This window comes from Gracilinanus agilis, chromosome 2 (genome assembly GCF_016433145.1).
Source record: "Gracilinanus agilis isolate LMUSP501 chromosome 2, AgileGrace, whole genome shotgun sequence".
In the NCBI taxonomy this organism is placed as follows: Eukaryota; Metazoa; Chordata; class Mammalia; order Didelphimorphia; family Didelphidae; genus Gracilinanus; species Gracilinanus agilis.
The window spans coordinates 117,815,524-117,843,004 of NC_058131.1; the positions used below are offsets into that span (position 1 = coordinate 117,815,524).

The 27,481-nt window shown below is 36.7% G+C and overlaps 1 protein-coding gene across 3 annotated transcripts in view; it reads left to right on the plus strand.

Annotated features, from left to right (window-relative positions):
• The first annotated feature begins 1,488 nt into the window (after positions 1-1,488).
• Positions 1,489-27,481, plus strand: part of AFTPH (aftiphilin) — a 101,639-nt gene continuing 75,646 nt past the window's right edge. For all 3 annotated transcript variants that reach the window (XM_044663385.1, XM_044663384.1, XM_044663386.1), the window contains exon 1: positions 1,489-1,666. The gene's annotated coding sequence lies outside the window, so the exon portion shown is untranslated. The remainder of the gene's footprint in view (positions 1,667-27,481) is intronic.

Below are 27,481 nucleotides of genomic sequence, written 5' to 3' on the forward strand. Positions count from 1 at the left end.
GAACCAGCAGGGGGCAAAATACAATAGGAATAAATTACATAGGATATAATGATTTTTCTTGTTATACTGGTAACGGGAAAATAAATTTGTTTGTCCATCAATTTATAGTGATGTAATCTCTTCCTGTCTTACAAGGCCTAGGTTGCCAGGGACAAATATTCTTTTTTTACCTCTCTAAGTCAGTGTGACTAAATTGAAGATGAGGGTATAAATTATGATGGGCTACTATTGTGCTGCCTTTTCTCTCACACCAAAGAACAGACTTGGGTAATGCAGTGGCATTTTTTCTCATTGCCTCTGCTGTTTTAAGTGCTCTATTTTGAAATTTTGAAAATACCTTAAATTATTCAGATTAATTTACACTCGTTGAAACAGATAGATCACACACTGTAATGAGCACAACTAAATGTGATTTAAACGTTAAGACAAGAAGGATTATTTTTCATTATTACAATAATCCATGTATATATCCAGGTAACTAATTCTGTTGAAGGAACTGGGTACTCAGAAGAAAAGATAGGCGTTGAGAGTGCAGCAGTATTTTATGATCCTTCTATTAGAATAGGTTTAAATAAAGAATACAACCTGCTTTTTAACCCTTTTCATTGAGTCGTTTTCCCTCCTCACTAATGTTTCCGTCACTAATCCACGCAATTTATATCTTTGGGTGAAGTCGCTGCCTAGATTATTCTCCTAAACCCAAAAAAGCATCAGCTTCACACTGCCCTTAAAGTTTAAAACTATGCCTCTCCAACCCCTTGTCCTCTTCCTATGGCATTTGGCTAGACTGGCAATAATAAACTTCCCCTTTTGCCGTTAAAACCCCGGGACTCCTAAATCTGTCTACCCCCTTTGGAGGAGCAGCAGCTGAACGGGACAGTGGCTAAGGTTGGGGAAAGCCCAGGGGAGAAGTGGGGGAGGGGACTAGGGTTAGCCTCAGGACCAAGAGGGAAGAGAACTGTAGGAGGGGAGAAAGAAACTCCCGAGGAATGGAGATTTCTAAGGTCCTCCAGAGAGTTGGCCGTGCAAGATTATGACCCCTTTCCAATCAGTGTTACCCAAAAACAGCGACGGCCGAGGAGAAGAGGTTCAGGATCGAGGCTGCTTTAGCCGTTACTTGCTATTAACCGTCCGAACCGTTCGTCGGCCTCGGGCACCACTGGGGCGAGGATGAAGGAAGAAGACCTTTTCTCCACTTACCTCTGCGGCTTGCCCCGCACCAAGAAAAGGGCAATTTTGCCCGCACTCAAAATGGCGGGCAAGGCTCCGCACTCGACAGCAGCGTCTGTGACACCGGTTCCCCTCCAGGGGTCCCTCCTCGCATAACCCGCCCGGCCCAGACCCAGCCACCTTGCGCCCGGAAATGACGTGGCCGCGACGGCGGTTCCCCCGCTGCATGATGGGAGAATGTGTGAAGTGGGCGGGGGGAATCTCCGTGGAGGAGGAGGCGGAGGCGGCGGTGGCAGTGGCGGCGGCGGGCGGAGGGTAGCGGGATGGAGGTACCGCGGCAGCACTGAAAGTCCGGGTGGGTGTCAATGGCGCCGCTCCGTTGAGAGGGCGGTGGAAAGCTTGCCCTCCCCACTCGCCCACTCCGCTCCGCCCCGGAGGAGCCAGTTCCTCCTCGGGCCCCGAGCCATGCCCATCGCGGCCGCCCTGGAGGAGCCAGGTAAGAAGCGGCCGCTGCGCCGGGGTCTCCTCCCCTCCGTGGACTGGGCTGCTGTGGTGCCGGTAGCTCCCGCTGCGCCGCCTCCGCGGCCGCTCCGCGACTGACCGGGGCTGGGGGCGGGGGTGACGAGAGGCGGTGGCAGTGGCCACAGCTGCTGCGGCGGCTAGGGGCTCCTGCCCGAGGGGTGCGGGGAAGGAAGAGACTGCGGGCCTGCGAGTGAGTCGGTCCTCCGGGGCCACTTCCCTCCCTGCATCCTGCTGCGGGGCTCCGGCCGCCGCCCTGACACCCAGCCTCTCCCGGTTCTCCGGCCCCAGCTAGGGGTAGCCTCTCTCCCTCCTCGGGTGGGCCCCGTTCTCACCTGATCATATTCCTCGCCCCTCTCCTGGTCCCGACCCCTCTACCTGTAGTGATTTCTTTCTCTTCTGTTCCCTCGGGGATGTGGGGGGGAAGCAAACACAGTTGTGAAGTTTGGGGCTTTGCTTTTTCTTCCTCACCCTTTGCCCCTTCCTCGTGACAGGTGTAAACACGGCCCCCTCGCTCGAGGCCGTTTCCCGGGGGCTGGTCCAGCCACCTGCCCTTCTCTGCTTCCTCTTCTGCCTGCCACCCTCAAAGTAATCTCTAGTGCCTCCGATGACGCTTAATTTACCGACCTCAGTAGATTGGGAGGTAGGATGGCCTCGCTTGAATAAGGGATTGGTTTAAATGCCTCTGAGGGTGGTCCTAAGTTCTGGTGGAGTACCCCCTTGTTAGAACTGAAAACATCTGGCTTGTGGTTTTGATCGGAGCTTGTTTGTTCTCGTTGAGCCTCCAATTTCGGCCGAGGGGGAAAAAAAGGACTATATAACTCGTCCTGTTTCACTGGGTGGTTTGCAAACGGAAGCAGCGTTCAAGTTGGCTTGCATTTTTTTGTTTTGTTTTGTTTGTTCCCTCCTATAGGGAAGTCAAGTCGAATTAAGCTTTTGAACTTTACCTAAGGTTTAAGCTTATCCTCTCCGACATCCAGCTTTCTTAACTTTTGAACCTTTTTTTTTTAAAGGATAGGGTTTACCTTTGAAAATAAAACTTAATTGTAGTTTTGAAATTGCCCTTTTAAACTTGAATATAAACCTTCTTGACGACATTGAAATGCTGACTTGGCTAGTAGAATGTGTCAACATTTTGCATACTTTGCTAATTTAAAATGCTGTCTTTTGTCATAGAGATCATAGATTTAGAATTGGAAAGAACTAAAGGGGCAGTTTAGTCCAACCTCCTTATTTTACAAATGAGGAAATAAACTCAAAGACTGACTTATCCAAGGTCTCACAGGTAATAAGTGACAGCTGAAATTTGAACCCAGGTCCTCTGAGTCCAAATCTATATTTTTTGCCAGTAGCAGTAGACTTATTTCAATTTAATTTTTGCCGAAATGTTCATGGCATCTCATCAACATTTAACTATAGTAATTAAAACATCATTTTCCTGAATGTTTATTTAACAGTTGATCCACAGAAATATTGGACTATGTATAAGCTGCAAAAAATACTTTTGTATTATATGTAGATAAGGTGCCCAGCCATTACAACTCTGTATTTCAAATTTATGGAAGAGCATGTATGTTAAATTGAATCATTTTCTCCATATAGTACATGAGTACGTTTTCTAAAACTAAAAACTGTTGAGGTCAGACATTTTCAGTAGAATCCATGGAAGATGAGTTTTGAAAATAAGTTTCTTTTTTCCTTTTAGCTCAGTTTTTGATCATGTAAGTACAGTTGATGTCTATTTTAGTGTTGCATTGTTTGATTTCTTGACGTGTACAATTTATTTAAATGATTATAAAGCGGTTATTTAGTTTTGACAATGTAGCAGAAACTATCAATAATTACATTGTATTTTGCAGGATCAAATGAATCATATTTGCTAAAATGAACAATTTGGAGCTTAACTCTTAGAATCTGAATTTCTTCCTTCATTCAGGAATTATTGTAAACAATGTTTATATTATCACAGACTTTTTTATTTTTAAAATTTGAATTTATTTAGTTTATATTTAAACTGATTCAGGAAAAAAATATTAAGCAATGTTAGTACCATATACATACCATAAGAAAACTGATTGGCTGCTAGCTCCATATAAAGTGTTCTGCCTCTCATCAAGACCTTAAAAAAAATTCCTATGATAGAATTTAACAAATGTTTAGGTCTTTAAAAGCCTCTTATACTAGGCGAATGACCCAGGGCAAGTCAAATAGCTCCCATTACCTAATCCTTACTGCTCTTTTGCCTTGGAACCAATACACAGTATTGATTCTAAGAGGAAAGGGAAGGGTTGTGTTGGGTTTTTTTAAACCCTATTACAAATTACAAGTTATTACAGTTGAAAACTTTATTATTCAGTTAGGTTTACTGTTAGTAAGTTATCAATGTGATTTTGTATTTTACATTCTCTTTCTTATTAAGTAGGCCAGTACAAAAAGAGTTATAATCTTCCCCATTGTATAAGTTTCCAGGCAGAACTTTGCAAAAACATATTTCTTCTTATTCAATCAGGTAAAGAATTTATCAGTATTCTATATGTACCCTAAAATGTCATACTCATTCCATGTATTTGATTTATGATGTAATTAGTTATATAATATTTGGTTGTTGGTTAATATCTCCTTTCCTAATCCCAAAAAAGTTTCATAGAAGCTTCACAATTGTTATATAATTAGACTTATCATTTTGTACAAAGAAAAAAGCAGTTAAGGAGAATTCTTAAATGACTAAAAGAATTGCTTAGTTTGAAAGTTTGAGGTAGATACCTGATATCACATTAAAACTTGTAAATGAATGTTTTTGTAATTTGAGATTAGAATTTTAACAAGACCTGAATCTTCTGAGGGTTTTCTTTTCTCTACCCCAAAGTTTCTATCTCCTTTCTTCTAGCACTGGCTAATGTGGTTGAGAGAAGGCTAACTTCATTTTAAGACAATACATTAAAAAGTGGAATAGGTTATTTAGCTCAGCCTGTCACTTTACAGATGAGAAAACTGAGGCTCACAGAAGGCAAATTATCTGTTCAAAGTCACAACACCTAGTAAATGACAGCTCTAGGATTTTAACAGGAGGCAGGCAGCTAGTTGGACAAGTTATTTAAAGTATTTTAAAAATATATTTAACTTATTTCCCTTAGTTTCTTCATCTGTAAAATTGGGATCATAATAGCGTCTCCATCCTAGGGTTGTTGTGAAGATAAAATAAGATACAATTTGTAAAGTGTTTTGCAAACCTAAAAGAATCACATAAATGCTAGTACCTTGAATCCAGAATCAATATTCTCTCCACAATACCCTCTATCACAGTAGTTTCCCCCTGCTTCTGCCCTCCTCAACCAAATTCATATCCATCCTTTGTACTCAGCACTGTTCCCCTCTCTCTTGTTCTTCCTCCACTTCCTTTCCTATTACTACTGTTCATTTCAGAGCCTTCACCTGCACCTTTCTCCCCAGGCCTCTGTTCCAGTTAGTTCTTCCTTTGTCACCTCCTTCTCCCTAAGCTACATCTTAGTTGCTTCCCTTCTCACCTCCAAGTTCTCTTTATTTTCTCCTATCCTAGGCTAAGCCAACTTTCACTGCTTTTATCCAAATTGTAAACAACTGATTTGTAAATTAACTTTTTGGGAATAATCAGTTCATAAACTGATTACTACCACTGTTTGTAAAGCTATCTTTTTAAGTGTTAAGCTAAATTTGTTTTTCACTTCGTATTGTTTTCATTTACATTATCGAAGTAGAATGGTATAGTGCAGTGATGGGCAAAATTTTTAAAGAGGGGCTCTAAGGAAAGGAAATGCTCATCTGTCAGTCTGTTTCTAAGGCAACTCTTTCGAAGTTTCATTGTATTATATCCTACTCATTGTATTTGTCAGATTAGGAATAATGTCTCATGGCTGGATAGAGCATTTCAGAAGGCAGCATCTGGCCCGTGGGCAGTTTGCCCATCACTGGTATAGTGCATAGAGAACCATACTTGAAACCTCCATAACCTGCCTCTGACGTGCTTCATGTGTGACCCTGTGCAAATAAATTCATTCACTCGGTGCCCTAGGTGATTTTCTAAGTTGCCTTTAGAGTTTTCATCACCTGGGAGTTTTCTTATACCATTGAAATCACAGTTCCAACCCCCATCTCCATTCAGGTCCTTTGAAAATGCAGTAACTTCTGGCAAGGAGAGTGGTAATGAAAAAGAAAATAGCAATTGCCAGAAGATTATAGTAATTTAAATACTTTGTCATAAGCAATTTCCAAAAAAATCTACTATATGATTTTCATTAGAATTTTTAAAAATATACTTTAAAACAACAAATTCAAAGTTTTGGTCTTTTTTTTTTTTTTTAATGGCAGCTCTAGATTGAAATTGAAGAGCAATCAAAACAGCTTTATTTTATTTTATTTTTATGATACTCTAAAACCACTAGAAGTACAGAAAAGTGAGTTTCAAACTATTGTTTCTAGATTAGAGGAATGAATTACCTCTTTCTTAAGAAGGTTCTTGCAATTTTTGAGGTAGGGATGCTGTGGGCAAAGAGTATAATCCTTTACTTTTTTAGAAAATAGGTAAATTCTAAAATTTTATATAGTAATTTTAAACAAAAATATATTGTATTTTGCTGATAATGTGCATAGTTTGTATAATCAAATAAATTTTACTGCATTCTTTACTTAAATTAGTACACAACCTGAATTTTTTACCTAATCTTTCTTTCCTTTCTGTTTTTTATATAGTTCTCTTTTCCTAAACTAGTAAGCTCTATGATAATGAAAAGAGATCTTCTCCCTGTAGCTAAAGTGTTTTACACAGTCAACTGAACATTTGAACAGAGAATATCACTTTTTGGGCAACCTTATCTTGGTTTTTATCTTTATCAAATATAGCTGATGATTGATATATGCTATATTAACTGCATATGATGAATTTGTCTAATAAAAAAATGGGCATCTTGGGCATCTTATTTTTACTTGGAACAAATAATCTAATATAATCCTGAGGTTAACAAAACTTTTCATCATTATTTTAAGGTATTTTTATAGGCATTTGTGAGAAACATTCAGGTTATTTGGAAAAACCATTTATAAAAGTGAAACTGAGAGATAAGTTAGGCCAAATGGGTTAAATGCTTACTCTTTTATGTATGTGTAGATCATCTTACACAATGCATATTTAATTCTTTGGAAACATGTTCCTTCCCCAGAGCTGAATACATGATAAAGATTTTCCAACTACTGTTAGCTGATGAAATTCAGTTATGATAACTATAGCAGTAATTTGATGACTTTTATTTCTGAAAATTAAGACCTTTTATAAACTCTGGCAGTGTTATAAATTCAGAAGATTTATTGGAGAACCAGAAAGCACCTCCGATACTGTTTTGTATTTGGAGGAATAAAGTGCCAGATGGAAAACATTGATACCTTCATAAAATTGGGTTGTTTTTTTGTGGTGGTTGTTCGGTTTGTTTGTTTTTTAATTAAGCAAAAATAGCACTGGTTACACAGGTGACATTTCTGTTATTAAATAAGCTGCTATTCATATTGTTTATATAATGTTGGAAGACATTCCTAAGTCTTGCATATTTTAAAGGTGTTCAGTAGTTACCCTTTGCAAAGAATGGTATAGGATTTAAATTAATATTCAACACTCCAAGAATTATGTTTTATAAAGTTTATTAATCACTTGGAGTAGAAGGAATAAAAGGGAAATGGAAGTAAAAAAACCTAATTATTTAACAAAATTAAAACCATGTGAGCAAAACTCTCCTGGCACTCACCCACGCCACCTCCACCAAACCAATCCAAGCAAGAGAGATTGAGAGACAGGGCTACACAAAATATATATGCTCCCTATATCAGCATGTGATGTGAGGAGAGTGGGCTGCTGGGAATAGTAGTTACACAACCCCCCCATGGAATCAGTACACATAACCAACTTACATCTCTAAAGATCTTCAACTAGAGGTACATACAGTATTGCACTTTCTAAGGGGAAATTACAATAATTTGGGGACAAAAGGGAAATAGAAAGAGAACAAAACCAATGATTGCTAGACACATTGACAAAAAGCCAATTAGGGGGCAATCCCCTTTGACATAAGAGTGTACATTAAAAATAAATGTTTCAACCCCCCAAGGCTCAATTTCACTACATCCCAAAGTTCATTCCGGATCTTTTGGTGCAGTGCAAGGTTTCTGGAGGCATCACCATGGCACCTTCTCCAAACAGTTCACTTTCTTGTTTCAGGGAGGGTAGCAGGTTTCTTATCCTAAAGTTACTCTCAAATAAGAAACACTTTTATCAATCTAGAATTATATAACAATTATACAATGGCTTATGCTCGTGAAAATCTTTTCTAATCCAGAGGCAGCTAGTGGCATAGAGTTCTGGGTCTGAAGTCAAGAAGACCTGAGTTCAAATGAGAACTACTTACTAGCTGCTTAATTCTGGGCAAAGCATTTAACAACTCTATTTGCCTCAGTTTCCTTAACTGTAAAATAGAGGTTATAATTGCATCTGTGTTGCATAACATTGCCTGGCATACAGTAGTAGGTACTTTATAAATGCCCATTCCCTTGCCAAATTGTTTATGTTATCTAATTTACATTGTACTATGGGTGTTATATAAATGCTGGTTAATTGATGAAACTTAAACCTTAAAGAGATTATGTGTTTTTGAAAAAAGTAATATCATTTGTCTTTTTCCTTATGATTATATCATTTTTTAGATGTTTTTAACTTAGTGCTAGATAAAATTTTCTATTTACAGTGGCTTCTTTATCTTTTTTCTCCTTAATTATGTATTATCTGCACACAGTCGTTGGTCTAACTACATGCAGACATGATACTCTTGTTGCAGTAATACACTCAGAATCAAAAGGCATTGATATTTTCCCCCCAAGGTTGTCACTGGAGGCAGGCTTTTGTTTTTTGTAACTAGTTTTAAAACTAGGGGGAAGGGGCAGCTGGGTAGCTCAGTGGATTGAGAGCCAGGCCTAGAGACGGGAGGTCCTAGGTTCAAATCTGGCCTCAGACACTTCCCAGCTGTGTGACCCTGGGCAAGTCACTTGACCCCCATTGCCTACCCTTACCACTCTTCCACCTATAAGTCAATACACAGAAGTTAAGGGTTTAAAAAAAAAAAACAAAAAACTAGGGGGAAGAGGGAGGGTCAGGAATTGGTTTAGTCACTAAAGCCAAGTTAACCTGACTTTTAAAAAATATTAGAATTGAATTATTCATTAATTTTTCCTCAAAAAATACTAATTAGAAACTCAAGTATCAAAATTATGGTCTGTCTCAGAAAGGGCTTCATTTTTTTTAAATTTCTAGTCAAAGCATCATTTTCCCTTATTCTTCTCTCCCCCTTCCTTTTCCTGCTAAAGTCCTTATTCAATGCGAGCTCCTTTTCCCACTTCCTGTATCACTCAGACTCTACTCGTCTTCACCCTATCTTCCAAAAAGATGTGGCCCTTCTCCTTGCCATGAATGATTCCTCTACATGTGCCCATCCCCTCCCGACTTCCCCAGCAAATGGCCCCCACTATCATCTCCACTCTGTCTTATATTCATCATTTTCTGCATATTTACTAGGTTCTTTCCTAGTGCACTACTACAGACTCACCTGAGCGTGTTCTAGCCTTAAAAACTCTTATTTGCCCCTACTATTTCTACCAGCTATTATCATCCTATGTCTCCCCCTCTTTCTCCAGTAAACTCCCTGAGAAAGCTTTCCATGTTCAGTGCTTTAGCCTTGAAATCTGACATCTGGCCTTTCCAAAGTAACAGTGATCTTTTAATGACTAAATCTAATCATGTTTTCTCACATGGGTTCCTCCTTGAGCTCCCTGACACTAGTGAGTATCTTCACCTGGGTAGTCACTTTCCTTTATCTCTTCTTTTGTGATACTCCTTCCCTCAGGTTTTCCTCCTTTCTGTCTGACCCCTCTTATTCAGTCTCTTTTGCTTCATCTTTAGATCATACTCACTAACTTCGGGTGTATCCTAAGGATCTATCCATCTGTCCTAGATCCTTTTTTCTTTTCCCCCATTCTGCCTTGCTTATTGGTCTCATCAACTCCCATAGGCTCTATTTTTCCTTTTCTGCAGATAATTCTCAGATCTATATATTTAGCCCTAACTTCTTTCCAAAGCTTCAGCCCTATATCACTATACTGGCTATTCTGGAGACCACTTATAATCAGCATATCCAATTCTGAAATCATTATCTTCCTCCACCACACAACATCTCCTTTCCTCTTCTAAACTTTGCTATTACTGTCAAAGGTACCCCCTTCATCCCAAACACGTAGACTCTCAACTTGGCTATCATCTTCAGCTCTATGCTCACACATATCCCATATATCCAGTCTGTTCTTAAATAGTGCTTTTCTTCTACTCTCATCTTTCTCTCATTTCTTTTCTCCATTCACACAATTATCATCTGATTACAAGATATTCATTGCCTTTCAGCTGGACTATTGCAAAAGCCTTCTCACTGGCCTCTCTTTATCAAGTCTCTCCCTAGTATATAACCTATCTTTTAATCTCAGTTGCCAGTGATTTTCTTAAAAGTATGTGTCTGCCATATCACCCCTGCCAGCTGAATCAAATAGGAAATTATTTGACATGTATAAGTCCTTCATGACCTGGGCCTTTCCTATCTTTCTAGACTTCTTACATTTTACTTCCCTCTTTACACTTTGTGACTTAAATATACTGGCCTACTTGCTGTTCCTCACATGAGTATCTCCTGCCTCTCTGCCTCAGCACTTGCTGCCCCTGGTTCCTGGAATTCTTTCCCTCTACCTCCCAACTCCTAGCTTCCCTGGTTCCCTTTGAGACTCAACTCAGATCCCATCTTTTGCACAAGGGCCCTTTCCTCCAACTGTCAGTCCTACTACACTCCACATGTATTCCCACCAAATGACCTCCCATTTATACTATATGTATTTTTAATGCACATAAGTATTTTAATGTTGTCTCCCTATTCTAACATTCCATGTAAGCTCCTTGAGATTAATAGCAGAACCGTGTTTTTGCATTTCTTTGTTATCTCCAGCATGTCACAGTGTCTGACTGGGTAAACACTTAATAAATATTTATTGACTGTAAGGTTACTCTGATATTTTGCCAATATTTTTTAAAATCTTAGGTACATGAAACAATTTTCATTGGTCAGCTTTTAACATCATTTTACCAGTTTGTGAAAGCCTTTGTTTTCATTAGAGTTTTTTATTAAAGTGAGACTGTGATGCATTGAAAAGAATATTGGCTTGGAATTAGGCTCTCCATTCAGTCAGAAAACAAACCTTTATTAAGTAACTACTGTTTGCCAGGTATCATGCCTAGGATATACAAATACAAAGTATGTGACAATTTATTTATAACAGTGATTCCCAAAGTGGGTGCTGCAGCAATCTGGGGTGGGGGTGGGGGGTAGCGCGATGGCCACAAGTGCATTTATCTTTCCTGTTAATTGCTATTAAAATTTAAAAAAATTAATTTCCAGGGGGCTAAGTAATATTTTTTCTGGAACGGAGGTGGTAGGCCCAAAAAGTTTGGGAACCACTGATTTATAAGGATCTTAACATTTTAATGGGGTAGACAGTAAGTGTATATGTAAGCATATAAAGAATAAATACAAAGATGCCGAACATTCAGTTATTTGGAAAGGAGAGCCCTAGCAATTGGAGGGGGAAATCAGGAAATGATTCATGTAGAAGCTAATGAGTGCTTGAAGCTGAGCTTTGAAGGAAGGATTCCATGAAATAGAGGGGAGGAGCAGAGCATTACAGGCATGAGGACAGCCAAAATGTAGAGGCTTAGAGAAAGAAGTAACACTCCAGAATGTGGAAAAGGAATGGTAATAGGTTAGGGTAAGATTGTGAAGGACTTTTAAACAGAGGAATTTATATTTCATCCTAGAGATAATAGGATGCCACCAGAGTTTATTGAATAGAGGAGGGACATGATCAGATCTACACTAAAGGAAGATCACTTTGGCAGCAGTGTATAGGCTGGACTGCAGTCTTGGTTGAGAGACTTGACTCAAAGAGATTCGTTGAGAGTCTGTTGTAGTAATCTAGGCAATAGGTAATAGGGTCTTTTATAGATCACAGTTGTAATTGATAGAAAAGGTAGGAATCAAGACATGTTGTGGAAGTAAAAATAGCAAATTTTGACAACTGATTGGATATATGGGGTTAAAATCCTACCTCTGCTACCCAGGAAGAACTCTGTAATCTTAGATGGGTAGGAGTTAACCTCCTTGGATGTCAGTTTCCTCATCTGTAAAAATAGAGGGTTTCTCAGGTCCTTTCTAGCTCCAAATCTCTTATCTATGTTATCCTTATAAGTGACATTCCTTCTTGATTAATTTATACACTGATACTCGAAAATTTGAAGAAAATCAAATAGTAACTATTCTGTTTTAAAACAAGGCGGCAATTTTAATTTTTAAATTACTTGTATATACCTGTGTAAGGAAAGCACAAGAGATATTTTTACCTTGCACAATGTTGATTTCTAGATGATTTAAAAACTAACTTTTGAAAGTAATCCTGTAAGATCCTTTGTTAAAGCAGCTGTAGAAAGTGACATTGAGGGAGAAGGAAAGGGTCAAGAAGAAAGGGAATTCTTGTAAAGATAAGAGAGGCTATTATGAACTGAAAACTCATAGCTCTTTTTTGGTTCAGTAAATGATAAGTTACAATTACTTATCATATTCTTGATTTGTTTTGGTATTGTTAACATGTTCTCAGCTTGAAAGTAGTTTTCTTGTCAATTTTTTTTTTTTTTGGTTAGACTATCATAGACAGGAGACAATAAATATTTGTTGAATTAAATTGTTGAGTTTTTTCACACGAGCTCATAGAGGGTGGAATAAGTATTTGTCCTCTAAAGTCTGCTAAGAAGCTGGTGTTAGCTCTTTTGAAAATATCTAGTATAAAAATACTATAGAAGTTTAGTGTGTCTTAAGAATCATTTTTCATATGGTTTAATAATATAAAAACCAGGAGAAACATCATGGCCTGCTATTTAAAAAAGATCTGCTATAAATTAAAAATAATTGCTCACAACATTATTGTAATGAAAATTTTTTTCCAACTTTGTGGTGATAGGTATTTGTGATCACTATGGATTTTGAAGATCCTTTTTCATAATTTTATATAATAATCTTCAAAGTAGAGTCAGCTTGGTATTGTGGATAGAGACCATATACATGATCATGGAAAATCACTCCATCTCTCAGTCCCAGGCTAAGATTATTCAGACTGCATTTGTGGAAGTGGTTTCCATACAAGGAGTTATCTTTCACTAATGTATCATTGATTGTTGTTCCCGATGCCCCAATATAAAAAAAGGGTGGGTTGGATCTTCAAACCATCTTCACAAACTCCTTGGCATTATAAACATTAAAAAAATAAGTTACTTATTTCTTGACTTCTAACTCTTAGCTATTTTCCTTTCCCAGCAAAAAGCAAAATCTTAAACCAAGTGAAAATCACCATAAAAAGTCAACTAGCTGCATTGGTAGTACAAATAATCTCTTATTTTGGACTTACAACAACCCAACTAAGTTTATAATATTACATTTCTGCCTTTTGTGCCACAAAGACTGCTGGCTTCTAGAAAAATATACAATTTCTTGAAGATTTATGTTTATCCAAACATCTACATATATATGTACATTTTAAAGTTAATATAAAAGCTTATAAGAGTATCATTAATTATAAATATAATTAAGGGGCTTTTTCCTCTCCCTTGTTCTCCCTCCCTAAATTTTTTTTTTAGTGCATAATATCTAGAATATGAAGAAAGCCTAGAGATAATCTAGTTTAACTTTCTTACTTTACAGATAGAAAAATAGAGGTCCAAGGATGCCATAAGTGACCAACTTTAGGGGCAGCTAGGAAGTTTGCTGGATAGAGCTTCAGGCTTGGAGACTAGTTTCAAATGTAGTCTTATATACTTCCTAGCTATATGCAAATCACTTAATTCCCATTTCCTAGCCCTTACCATTCTTCTGCCTGGGAACTGATAGTATCAATTCTAAATGACCTCCTTTTAGATGTCTCATCCAAAACCTTTTTTTTTCACTGATGAGAAAACTGAGGCCCCCAGAGGTTAAAGGGTTATGGTTAAATCCAAGATCTTACATAGTAAATGACAGGGCTGGGATTCGAACTAGGTGCTCTGATCCAGATCAGCTGATCTTTTCCCATAGCACTTTTCCAGATACCTAAAAAGTAAGCATAACTGTCATTTGAAGCTATTAGAAATTTCATACATAATTATTCTTTATATGCAGATTCGTTTATATACTCCTTGAGTGATAAGTATCAATTTTTTAAAAATAGTTTTCCTTCACAAACTGGAATATGACAGGCCAGATTTTTAGGAAATGGAAACTTTTTTTGTTATTACCTTAACAAAAACATAATTCAGAAAATAAATATCTCCAAACTCATCTAGCATATGGTAAATCAAATATAAGCAACTTTTAAAAATTATCCATGACATTACTCAACCTCTTAAAATAATTGTAAATAATTTTCATTTCATTGACTACATGTTTAGCTTTTTATGGCTTCTGTTATAATATTCCTATCAATGAAAGATCTATAATTATGATCATTGCAGTTCACCATGAAATACAGATACAGAGGTACATAAAAAATATCCTTTCTTGGCTAATAGTTATTGTCATCTCAGTTTCTGTTACCCTTAATTTCTTTTTTCTTTTTTTCAAAACCCTTAACTTCTATCTTGGAATCAGTATTGTGTATCAATTCCAAGGGAGAAGAGGGATAAAGGCTAGGCAAATGGGGGTAAAGTGAATTTCCCAGGGTTACACAGCTAGTAAGATTCTGAGGTTAGATTTGAACTCAGGACTTTCTGTCTCCAGATCTGGCTCTCAATCCACTAATCTACCTATCTGTCCCCCTTAATTTCAAATGTTTCTGAATGATTGAAGCAAGGAACCAGTCTGTTTTAGGAAGAATTTTTAATCCAAAAAAAAATAAATGTATTTGGTTAAGGCATATGAAATATTGAAATAGTTGGAGTGATAAAAATTAGAAAGTGAACAGAAAAAAAGATTGGAAAAATTTTGAGGAATGTGAAGGAAATGGAGACTTTAAAAAGCAGAGAATAACCAGAAAGCTTAAAATCATGGTAAGTTGAAGCCTGAAGGGATGACTTTAGATAATCTTCATTTTACAATTAAGGAACCAAAAGCTGAGAAAGGTAAGTGATCACCCATGATCAGCAACAGAGGTGGGACTAGAACCAAGATCGCCTTACTTTCAGTCCAGTGCTCTTGCTATTGCACCATGCTGCCAGAAACAGATGAAGGTTGGAAGACCATGAAAGGGCAGAAAACTGAGATACTCTCTAGGGAAAAATAATCAAAGCCTAAAATGTGGTATCTATATAAATAGGGAAGCTTTTTGTTTATTATTTCATGGTCTGGCTTTTGTTATCCAAAATCAGCCCCAGAAATGTCTCTGATTATGGATTTTTAGTAGGCTAAAATGTAAAAAAAGAAAAATTTAAATAAATATATCTGGAAAACTTTATTATAATTTTTTTGTTTAACTCTCTAATCAGGTTATTAAAAATAGTTTTGCATTTCCCTCTCAAAAAAAACCAAATTATTTGGTTACACTTGGCCTAGATGTTATTTCGTTCAATTTAAGTAGTGTCAAATTATTTTATCAGCTTGTTGACACTGATGTACAAGTGGAACCTTTTGATAGTAAAATTAAGAAAACTGGAAAGAATACATGGCTGCCTGGCTTTTTGATAATATCTTAAAGCATAAATATAATGGAATCATAGAACCCCATATAGCTGAAAGTAACCATCAAGATCATCCAGGACAATACCTTTACTTTTTAAAAATTTTAAACTCTTACCTTCCGTGTTGGAATCAGTGTGAAAGACTGGTTTCAAGACAGAAGAGTGGTAGGAGCTAGGGAGTGGGGGTTAAGTGACTTGCCCAGGGTAACAGCTAGGAAATATCTGAGGCCAGTTTTGCCTTCACTTTTTTAGACAAGGAAACGGAGGCCCCAGAAAAGTTAAGTGACTCATTCAAGTTCACACAGTAGAACAGCAGTCAGGATTCATACACAGGTCCTTGGATTATCAAAGCAATATGGTTCACCATCACTGTACTATACCATGCCTGCCTGCCCTCCCCCCTCTTACCCCACACAAGGGAAAGAGGAAGAACTCCCATTGGGCTGCTGGGTGGGAGAAGTGAGGAACGTCCTCAGTGAGTATAGGGAGAGGGTAGGGTTTTTGGCTTCCACTTCCTTTCAGCTCTGCTGCCTATGACCTGCCCTCCTTACCCCAGAGAGGAGGGAGATGTGAAAAAAATGTCATCAGGCATGGTGGAGAAGGGGAAGGGAGCAGCTCCACCCGAGTCCCTCTGCCTTTAGAGAACTCTGTGTGCTATTGGTTCTACATTACTGGTATAGTGGCTAGAGGGCTGTGCGTGAGTTAAGAATACCTGAGTTCAGATCCCTTCTCTGACAGTAGCCTTTGGGACAGGCAAGATACTTGATATCTATGTGTCTTCAGCAACTCCCTAAAATCTGAGTTGACAAACTTATGGCACATATGCTGGAGGGGGCTGCTCCCTTCCCCTCTCCATACACAACTGAGGACATTTCTTACATGTCTTGCCCCTCTGCCCAACAGCCCAGTGGGAGTGCTTCCTTCTTCCCTGGTCTGGGGTAAGGCAAGGGCTCACATGCAGCATTGAGGGTTGCAGTTTGGACACTTGTTCTCTAAAAGGTTTGCCATCATTTCCCTAGAACTTAAAAGATAAACTGTAGATGAGTTGCATCAATGGAAGAATGCGATCACAGACATTTTTAATGTTTGAATTCCAAAAAAAGCATGTTTTTCTACTCTTATCAGTCAGCTGTTTGATTATATTAATTGCCATGCACATAAATATTGAAACAGGAAACTTCGGCTTTGCTTGCTGGGATTTATTTTGCTGGTTGTTTTTTACATGAGTTCATGATATTTAGGGTTTTTTAAGGAGTGTAATGAATAATTGGATAAACAATATAGAAGTCTTAAGAAATAGTCTGAAGTTATTTTAATTGTTCTGAAATTTTTTCTTTAGTGTAAGAATATTTTTCAAAGTTGATTTCATGTCTTCAGTTTTTATGAATTTAAATGTCTTTTTGAAATAGGAAAAATTAGAAGTAAAGACAAATGGAAGATGAATAATTTAATTGTAGCCTTCAAAATAAAGTATGTTTGTAGTCTTTGAAGTCATACTGTATGTATATCTGTGTGTGCATATGTATTTCATAGCATATAATTGTAGTCTTATATTTTGAGTATTTTTCTTTTCAGAAAATAAGTTAATACTATATAAGTGAGGGGAAATAATTTCAAGATCTAAGAGAGAAAATTTTTAAGATAAGAAAAAAAAGTGAGGTTGTGTATATCTGTTCAGACTTGGGGGAAGCTGAGTAGCTCAGTGGATTGAGAGCCAGGCTGAGAAACAGGAGGATCTGGGGTCAAATGTGACCTTCCAAGTTGTGACCCTGGACAAGTCACTTAACCCATATTTCGTAGCCCTTCCTACCAATACACAATTGATGCTAAGAGGGAAAGTAAGGGTTTTTTTTAAAAAACAAAACCAAAAATCTTAAGGAACTTATATTCAGTTAGAGGAAACAACTTGTACATAGAAAATCAAAGAGATAATATATACACAGTAGTTTCCAGGGGAAAGATTGGGATTAGAAACTGAGAGAATCAGGATACACATGAATTGAGCTTTCAAGGAATCAGAAGATTCTAAAAGAAAGTGAGAAAGCAGTAAATACCATTTGTAGTTTTGATGAAGAAAAAATCTTCCTTGTTTGGAGAACAGCATAAGAAAGCCAGTTTGGCTAGACTCAGTCAGTAAGAATTTAATTGACTAATATGTGCTAGGTGCTAGAGATACAAAAGCAAAATATTAATTCCTATTCTTTAAAAAACATAATTTAAAAAAAAATCAGCAAATCCATTTTCTCTCTCTCTCCCTTTCATTTTCCTTCTCCCCCAACCATTGAAAATAAAAGAAAAGCAAAGCTTCTGTTACAACTGTGAAAAGTCAAGCAAAACAAATTTCAGATAGTCAATCTAAAACATTGGCCAGGCCCAAAAATATTTATTTTTATGTTTATTGCTCCTCCTACAGTTTAATTCCTTCATCTCTCTATCTGGAGTTTGTCATCACATTTCATAATTAGCCCTCTGGAATCATTATTAGTGATTACACTTATTAGGGTTATTAATTCTTTTAAAGCTATTTGTGTTCATTGCTTTCAGTGTATAAAATGTTCTGGTTCTATTCACTCTGTATTAGTTCATCTAAGTTTTCCAAAACCATGTCCTTCATCATTTCTTACAGCACAATAATACTCCATCACATTTACATACCATAACTTATTCAGCTATTCCCTCAGGGTCTATACCCCTCAGATTAAGCTGCTGTATTTTGTACATCCTTAGAATTTATTTTGCTTAAGACTAATCCTTACCTTAAACTACCCTCTTATTCATTACCCTTTCTGTGATTTCCTTGTTAAGTGACCCAAATCAGAGAGAGAGAGAGAGAGAGAGAGAGAGAGAGAGAGAGAGAGAGAGAGAGAGAATACTCTGATTTTATGAGATAATTTCCTTTGTCTCCTTGCCCCCACACACACACACTGTACACACATACCCAACCTCTCCACTTTATTCCATTTTTTTTCTCTTTCCAGGCTTCTCTTAAGATTATCTAGACATAACAGAGCCATTCTCAGGCTGTCTACTCAGATTCCCTCTTTATCACTTTATGAAAGGATTCAGTGGTGATACCTCTATCATTTCCCCAAATTAGTTTATCATTGTTTTTTTTTAAACTTACTTTCTGTTTCTCTGTCTTTGAATTCCTGTGTTTGAACTTCACAGCTTCTAAACAACTCTGGTTTTTTCATCAGGGATGCTTTGAAATCCTTTATTTCATTAAATTTCCTCTTTTTCTCCTTTAGAATCATATTTGGTTTTACTGGTTCTTATTCTTGAATGTTACCCTTATATTCATTGGCTACTCTAATAATGTATTCCAAGTTTTCTGCTTCTTTATAATTATTTTAAATTGTGTGTGATCTTGTTTAGGTCTTAGCTCTTGAATTCTTTCTTTCTGGCTGCTGGCATTTTTTCTTTGACATGAAAGCTATGGATTTTGGCCATAATGTTTCTAAGAGTTTTAATTTTGGAGTTTATTTTAAGAGGTTTCCAGCAGATTCTTTCTATTTCCATTTTGTCCTCTGTTTTTAAGAGATCTGGGCAATTTTCTTTTAAGATTTCTTGAAATATGTGGCTTTTATTTTGATCATAGCATCCAGGTAACCAGATGATTCTTAAATATTTTCCTCAGTCTGTTTTCCAGATGAATTGTTTTTGCTTTTGTCTTTGTTTTACTATTTATCTTTGTCCTGTGTAATCATTAACTTCTATTTGATCCATTCTATTTTTCAGGAAGTTTGATGTTGTTTAGGCAAAGTTTTCTACCTTTCCAATTCTTTCTTCTGTAATTCTCATTTCTTTTAAAATTTCCCTCTCTCATTTTGTTGACAAAAACATTTTTGCCCCCGCCCCCTTTTTTTGATTCATTTCTTCCAGGAATTCTTGTTGAAGTTGTGCACATGATGTTTTTTTCTTTAAGGCTTTGCTTGTAGGTGTTCTGGAATCATTCTCTTATATTTGTGCCTTGAACATTGCTATTATTATAATAACTTCTTATGGTGGAATTCTTTTTTTTTGTTTGCTCATTCTTCCCACCTACTTTCTGACTTTGAACTTGATGCTAGGGGCCGGCCTTTGTGTGTTTCTGAAAAGAGCTGTGCTGATCTTGTTGCTGCCTTCTGAGGAGATAGAGATAGGATCCTGTAAACGTTTAGTATTTCCACAGTGGTCTGTTCTAGGGTATTTGCTGCCATCTTGATCTAAGCATTGTAATTTTCTGACCTGGGTTTGCGTCCAAGTAATAATAAATTCAACTGGACTTAAATTAGCCAGTGAAGTTCAAACACAGGAATTCAAAGACAGAAACTTAATCAGCCAGTTTCAGAGTTACATAGCTATATACTTCTCCTTGACCCGAAATTCTTACCATGGTTATTCCTTTGTAGGCTTCAGAGGCACCTCCTTGCTGCTGATGTTGCTTACTTCTGAACTTGCTCCTTTTTTAGTATACTATCCAGGGCCTCCCTGCTTGGGAATGCCAACCCTGGTTGCAGGTTTCCTCATCAGACCACTGTGGATCTTTGATCCAGAATTGGTTTATGGACAACAAAGCTGCCAGTTGGCATTTATCTACAATGAGGTACCCCATTATGGATCCACAGATGTCCTGATAAGGGTTTTGGACTTCTTGTTCTAAACATTCCCTTCCTACCCTGGAAGGTTCTACGTTTGATGCTTTTGGAGAGACCCCCATCCCCAGGGTCCCTCTTTATTTCCCCCTGTTGACTTGGGCTAAAAAAATGACTCATTGTGATTTTTTTCTGGATTTTCCCATCAGGATTCAGTCTGGTGTGTTTTCTAGATCTGTTTGGAAGAATTGTGAGGGTGAGATGTTCTGTACTGCTTCTTTCTACTCTGCCATCTTAGCCCTATTCTGAATTCTTCTTCTCAGGGAGCTTACATTCTATCAGAAGAGACATCATGTACATTTTAAGTATATACAGGATAAATACAAAGTAAACACAAGGCAGTTACACCAGGGCCAGAACAAGGAGGCATTAGCAACTGAGGGCTGGATCCAAAAGGGATCATCTGAGGATCAAACCTCATTCTGAATTAGATAATACATTAAAAGCATGGGAGAAGGTCAGTGTAATGTATGGAGATGAGTATCAAAGTGCTGTGTATGAGGAATAGAGGCCAGTTTGCCCAAAGAGTGTGGGAAGGAGTGAGTTAGGTATATACATAGAGTATGTGAAGGAAAGGAGTATTAACAAGCAGTGAAAACTAGAAGGGTAGGCCAGTGCAAGATTGTTAAAGCCTTTAAAATGCCAAATTGAAGGGTTCCTATTTTAATCCTAGAGAAAAAAGGAAGTCACTGGAGCTGCTGCTTTTTATTTTTTATTTTTACCAATTATACTAAAAATTTTCTACAATTTTAGCTATAAAATTCAAATTTTCTCCCTTCCTTCCATTCTTTCTCACTCCCAGAGATGGTAAACATTTGATCTGGGTTATTCATGTATTATCATGCAAAACATATTTCCATATTGTTCATTGAAACTCCAAAATAAAAACACAAATAAACTAAAGTGAAAAATAATATGCTTTGATCTGCATTACAGCTCCAACAGTTCTTTCTCTGGAAGTATGGATAGCATTCTTTGTCATAAGTTCTTCTGAGATGACTTGAATCATTCTATTGCTAAGAGTAGCTAAATCTTTCACAATTTATCATCACTTAATATTACTGTTACTATGTACATTATTCTCCTTATTTCACTCTGTATCAGTTCATGTAGGTCTTTCCAACTTTTTGTGAAATCATCTTATTCATCATTTTTTACAGCTCACTAGTATTCTGTCACCATCATAAATCACACTTTGTTCTACCATTCTCCCATTGATGGACATTCTCTCAATTTCCAATTCTCTGCCACAACGAAGAGGGCTGCTTATACCTGTTTTTGTTTTTGTTTTTTTTTGTTGTTATTGTTGTTGTTGTTTTATAAGTAAGACCTTTCCCCTTTTAAAAAAATTTCTTTGGGATATAGACCAAGTAGAGGATCAAAGTATATGCAGAATTTTACACTTCAGGCATAGTTCCAAATTACACACACCCCCCCAAACCCCTGCATTGGTTGGATCATTTCACAACTTCACCAATTGGGACATTAGTGTCCCAATTTTGCCATGTCCCCTCCAACATTTGTCACTTTACTGTCATATTGACTAATCCAATAGGTGTGAAGTAGTACCTCAGAGTTGTTTTAATTTGCATTTCTCTCATCAAGACTGATCTAGAACATTTTTATATGATTATTGATAGTTTTGATTTCTTCATCTGAAAACTCCTTGTTCATAGCCTTTGACCATTTGTCAATTGGGAAGTGACTTACATTCTTACACTTTAGCTTTCTATATATTTGAGAAATGAGACTGTTATCAGAGAAATTTGTTATTTTTCCCCTCTGTTTGTTGCTTCCCTTCTAATCTTGGTTACATTGATTTTGTTTGTACAAAAACTTTTAAAATTTAATATAGTCAAAATTATTCCTTTTACATCTTGTAATATTCTCTATATCTTGTTCAGTAATAAATTCTTCCCTTTTCCATTGACCTAAACTATTCTGTGTTCCCTTAATTTACTTATGGTATCATCCTTTATGTCTAAATCATATACCCATTTTGGCCCGTTCTTGGTATAGGATGTGAGATATTGGTTTATACTTAGTTTCTGCCATACAGTTTTCCAGTTTTCTCAGCAGTTTTTATCAGATAGTGAGTTTTTATCGCAAAAGCTGGGATTTGGATTTTATCAAACACTAGATGCTATATTCTTGTATATTGTGTCTAATCTATTCCATTGTCCTACTCTGTTTCTTAGCCAGTACCAAATTGCTTTGATAATTACTGCTTTATTATAGTATAATTTTAAATCTGGTACTGCTAGCCCACCTTCTTTCACATTTTTTTCATTAATTCCCTTGATATTCTTGAACTTTTGTTCTTCTAATTGAATTTTATTATTTTTTCTAGTTCTTTAAAATAATTATTTGGTAGTCTGATAGGCATGACATTGAATAAGTATATAACTTTAGGTAGAATTGTCATTTTTATTATATTAATTCCACCTACCCATGAGAAATTATTATTTTTCCAGTTGTTTAGATCTGACTTGTATGAACATTTTTTTGCAATTGAGTTCATAGAATTTCTTTGTCTTGGCAAGTAGATTCTCAAGTATTTTATATTGTCTAGAGTTACTTTAAATGCAATTTTTTCTTGCTGCTGGACTTTGTTGGAAATATATAGAAATGCTAATGATTTATGTGAGTTTATTTTGTATGTTAACTGCTAAAATTAATTATTTTAACTAGTTTGTTAGTTGATTCTCCAAGTACACCATCATATCATCTGCAAAGAGTGATAGTTTACCTTCCTTAATGCTTACTTTAATTCCTTCAATTTCTTTTTCTTCTCTAATTGCTAAAGCTAGCATTTCTAGTATAATATTAAAAATATTGGTAATGAGGGTTATCCTTGCTTCATGTGATCTCTGATCTTATTGGGAAGGTTTCTAACTTATCCCCATTGCAGATGGTATTTGCTGATGGTTTTAGATAGATAATTTTCATTTTAAAGAAAGGCCTATATATTCCTATACTTTCTAATATTTTTAATGGGAATGGATGTTATATTTTGTCAAAAGCTTTTTCTGTATTTCTTAAGGTAATCATGTGATTTCTGTTAGTTTTATTACTGATATGGTCTGGTCATAGTGAAGGATCCTTGCGATATATTGCTGTGATCTCTTTGCTAGAATGTCATTGGAACCTCTTAAGGAAGGAAGTACTATAGTTCATATTTTATTTTCACGTAATCAGAGAATTCAAGAGTTGGGAAAAAACCTGCCTCCGTTTAGTTGAAATCAAGTACCCAAAAAATTCCTACCAACATACCCAGCAAGTGGTTATCCAGTCTATCCTTGAAGACCTCCAGGGAATAGCCTATTCTACTTTTTTTTTTTAAACCCTTAACTTCAGTCTTAGAATTAATACTATGTATTGGTTCCAAGGCAGAAGAGTGGTAAGGACTAGGCAATGGGTCCAGGGTCACGCAGCTAGGAAGTGTCTGAAGTCAAATTTGAACCTAGGACCTCCCATCTCTAGACCTGGCTCTCTATACACTGAGCTACCCAGCTGCCCCACCCCACCAATTCCACTTTTTAACAACTCACATTGTTAAAAAATTTTCCTCTGATATCAAGGCTAATTGACTTCTTGCAACTTCTGCTCACTATATCTCATTCTGGTCTCTGGGATGAAACTGATCAAATTGTAAGAGGAAAAGTTATGAGACTGGACATAAATTAATAATTTTATTAAATCAAAAGATGGAGAAATAGGAGAGAGAGAGATATAGCAAAAATAGGAGAGAGAGAGAGAGAGAGAGAGAGAGAGAGAGAGAGAGAGAGAGAGAGAGAGAGAGATTGATTTACTTTCCTTGCTGCTCCTTTTAGCTTGCTATTTCATGGCTGCCATTAGGGCCCCCTAGCTACATTCACAGGGAAGTCCAAGCAGCAACAAACACAGACGAGAAAAGGCCAAAACCCGCTCTTGCCTCAGTTTGTCAAACTTTCTCCTACTAACTCTCACACATCACATTTCGGGAGACAACTGTGGTTTGGACTGCCTAGGGGGCAGTGCAGGGAACATCCACCCTGCCCAGTCTCCTGATCTCTTAACTCTATTGCTGCCCTTTTCCAGCTGCCATTCTGTCCTTGTGACCCAGTCCACTCAATGATTTCCTTCAAACAAAATCTAATTCCTCCTTCATGACAGCCTTTTAAATACTGAAGATGGATATTATGATCCCTCTAAACCTTCTCTTCCTAAGACTAAATATCCTGGTTTCCTTCAGCCAAATCTTTCTATGGCATGAACATAAGATGTCCTTTACCATCTTTGTTGCACTCTTGGATACTCTCAAGCTTATCAATATCATTAAACTGTGGTGCCTGGAACTGAAAAGAAAAGATAAGAACTAATGGGCAGAGCACAAAGGGACTATCATAACCTTTTTACTTGGTAGTCTTACTACAGCCCAGTACTGAATTAGCTTTTTTGGCTGCCGTATCACCCTAATAACTTACATTGAACCTTGTAGTCCACTAAAACATTTAGCTCTTTCAGGACAATTGATATCCCCAGCCATACTCCCTATTCCCATTTGCAATTTTGAAGTTGATTTTTTTATATCCCAGTGCCAGACTTTGTTTTTCTTGATTGAATTTATCTAATTAAATCCAAGCCAATGATCTGCTATCATGATGCTTTTAGATCCCAATTCTTTCTTCTACTTTGTTAGCTATCTCTGCTAGGTTTGTGTCAAATGCAAACTTGACAAGTATGCCACCTGTGCCTTTATTCAAGTAATTGATAAAAATGTTAAATAGTAATGGGCCAAATACACATTCCTTTGGGAGCTCTACTGGAGACATCCTTCCATGTTTACATTGAACTATGAATGACTTATTGGAGTCTAGCCATCCATCTAGTTATGAATATCTCCAACTTCTCCATAAGAACACAATACAATATTTTATCAAAAGCTTTACTAAGTTCTAGCTACACTCCATCCACAGCATTTCCCCATACCTACTAGTTTAGAGAGCCCATTACCCCCCAAAAAACAAAACAAACAAAAAAAAAAACAACATGAGATTAGTCTAGCCAGACCTGTTCTTGATGAAACTGTGCTGGTTCTTTGTAATCACCATTTATCTTTCTTGATATTCAACAACCATATCTGTAATGATCCTTTCTAGAGTTTTCCCAGGAGTCAAAGTCAGTCTTGCTGGGCTATATTTTGCAAACTCTGTTCTCTTCCCTTTTTTGAAAATTGAGACAAATTTTTCTTATCTAATCTTGTACTAACTTTAGGAATACCAATTTGTTAGCTTTATAGAGGACAAATTGAAGAAGGAAGAGCAGTAGTCCAGGTCATTAGAACCTGATATTGGGGGTTGCTGTTTTAGTGGAGAGAGAATTTTTTTTGGTGGCTATTTTGGCATGTGAGCTTTATTTCTTAGAATAAAGAGAGAGAATTTAGAAGCAAGCTATATTATAGAAGTTGAATCAACAAAACTGGGAAATAGATTGGATATGAGGGGTGAGAGAGAGGAAGACTGAGGTTTCCAAATCTGGGTAATTGAAACAGTAGTGATGCCCTCAACAGAAATAGTGAAATCAGGAAGAAGGAAAGGAGTTTGGGGGATGATTGGAGGTAGGAAATAATGAATTCTCTTTTGAATGTTTTGAGTTTGAAATGTCTGTGTCCAGTTGCAGCTATAGGACTAGAGCTTAGATCTATAGTTCTTTGAGTAACAGTTGTGAAGATGGAATTGATAGACAGGAATAGTGAAGCAATAAAAGAAAATTGATTAAAACCTGAAAAACATACAGAAGTGAGCACAGTAGAACTTGAGAGGGAGTAAATTTGCAGTTTTGTTGAACTCTTGTGTGATTGTTTAATTTTGTAGGTAATATGTAATCATCTTTTCTGTTCTTTTGGATATTGAAATGTTTGATGTTTAGTTCATAATCCAAAGGAGAAAAGAAAAACAGGAGAGAAAATGCCTAAGATAAGAGAGTACAGAGAGGTAAAGAAGAATAAAGTAGAGGAGACAGAGAAGGGAAGAAAATATGCATTTATATAAAACCTGCTATGTGCCAGACCCTTTGCTAAGTGCTTTACAATTCCCTTGTTTAATTTTCACAACAACCCTAGGAGGTGGATGCCAACATTACACCCATTTTATAGTGGAGGAAACTGAGTCAGAAGTTGAGTAACTTGTCTAGGGTCACAAGATAGTAATATCATTTTTAAATTTTTAAATAAAATTTCTGTCAAATTAAAACAGTTCATTGAAGAAATCATTCATCAGAAATCAGCTTGGATTTGTACCAAGAATTCAAGGATGGTAGTTCATTATGAAAACAGCATAATTAACCACATAAAAAAAAAAACCAAAAAATTACATGATTACCTTAATAGATCTTAAAGGGAAAAGCTTTTGACAAAGTAGAATATGCATTTATCCCCCAAATCTACAAATATAGGTATAGAAGTACCTTTTAAAAATATATCACAGGGGGCAGCTGGGTAGCTCAGTGGAGTGAGAGTCAGGCCTAGAGACAGGAGGTCCTAGGTTCAAACCCGGCCTCAGCCACTTCCCAGCTGTGTGACCCTGGGCAAATCACTTGACCCCCATTGCCCACCCTTACCAATCTTCCACCTATGAGACAATACACCGAAGTACAAGGGTTTAAAAATATATATATATGGTATAATATATAACAAAGATCTTATCATGATAGCATGTTTACTACCTGAGGAGAATTTGGTTTCTAGAGAGATCATACAGTAATAGACCTCAGAGCATCGATGCTGCTCATTAACTCTACAATTTTCCCCATTCAGGGAAAAGGTACAAAACCAGCTCTCTGGATTCCCTAGTTCGTGGATAATCTTTGTTGTACCTAGTCTATCAATCCAAACATACTAAGTTATATTCACAACTGTTTCATTATTAGCTCTAAGTTTCAAATGTACTAAAATGTTTAAAAGTCAGTCAATAAATATTTTTTAAATACCAACCAGGTACCAGAGATGGTTCTAAGTACTGGGGTCATAAATATGAAAGAGACAGTCTCTAACTTAAAAGAGTTTATGATATATTTTCCCAATAATTGTGAAGGATATCAAATATGTAAAAATAAAAACATTTTAGCAAATTCAAGTCATGAAGGGTAAAGTTAAACTATAAGGGTAGTAATGAATATATATTCTATGCTTCCATTTATCCTAAATTTACCACTGAGATTCCCCAATGTAGGTAAAAGCTAATCTCAGTCAGATTAATTATTTCAAAAAGAAAATGTTTTATATCATAAAGCCAAGATCATTATTTGTAATGGGAATAAACTAGAAGCCTTTCTAATTAGATCAGGGTGAAGCAAGGTAGTCTATTATCATCATTTTTTC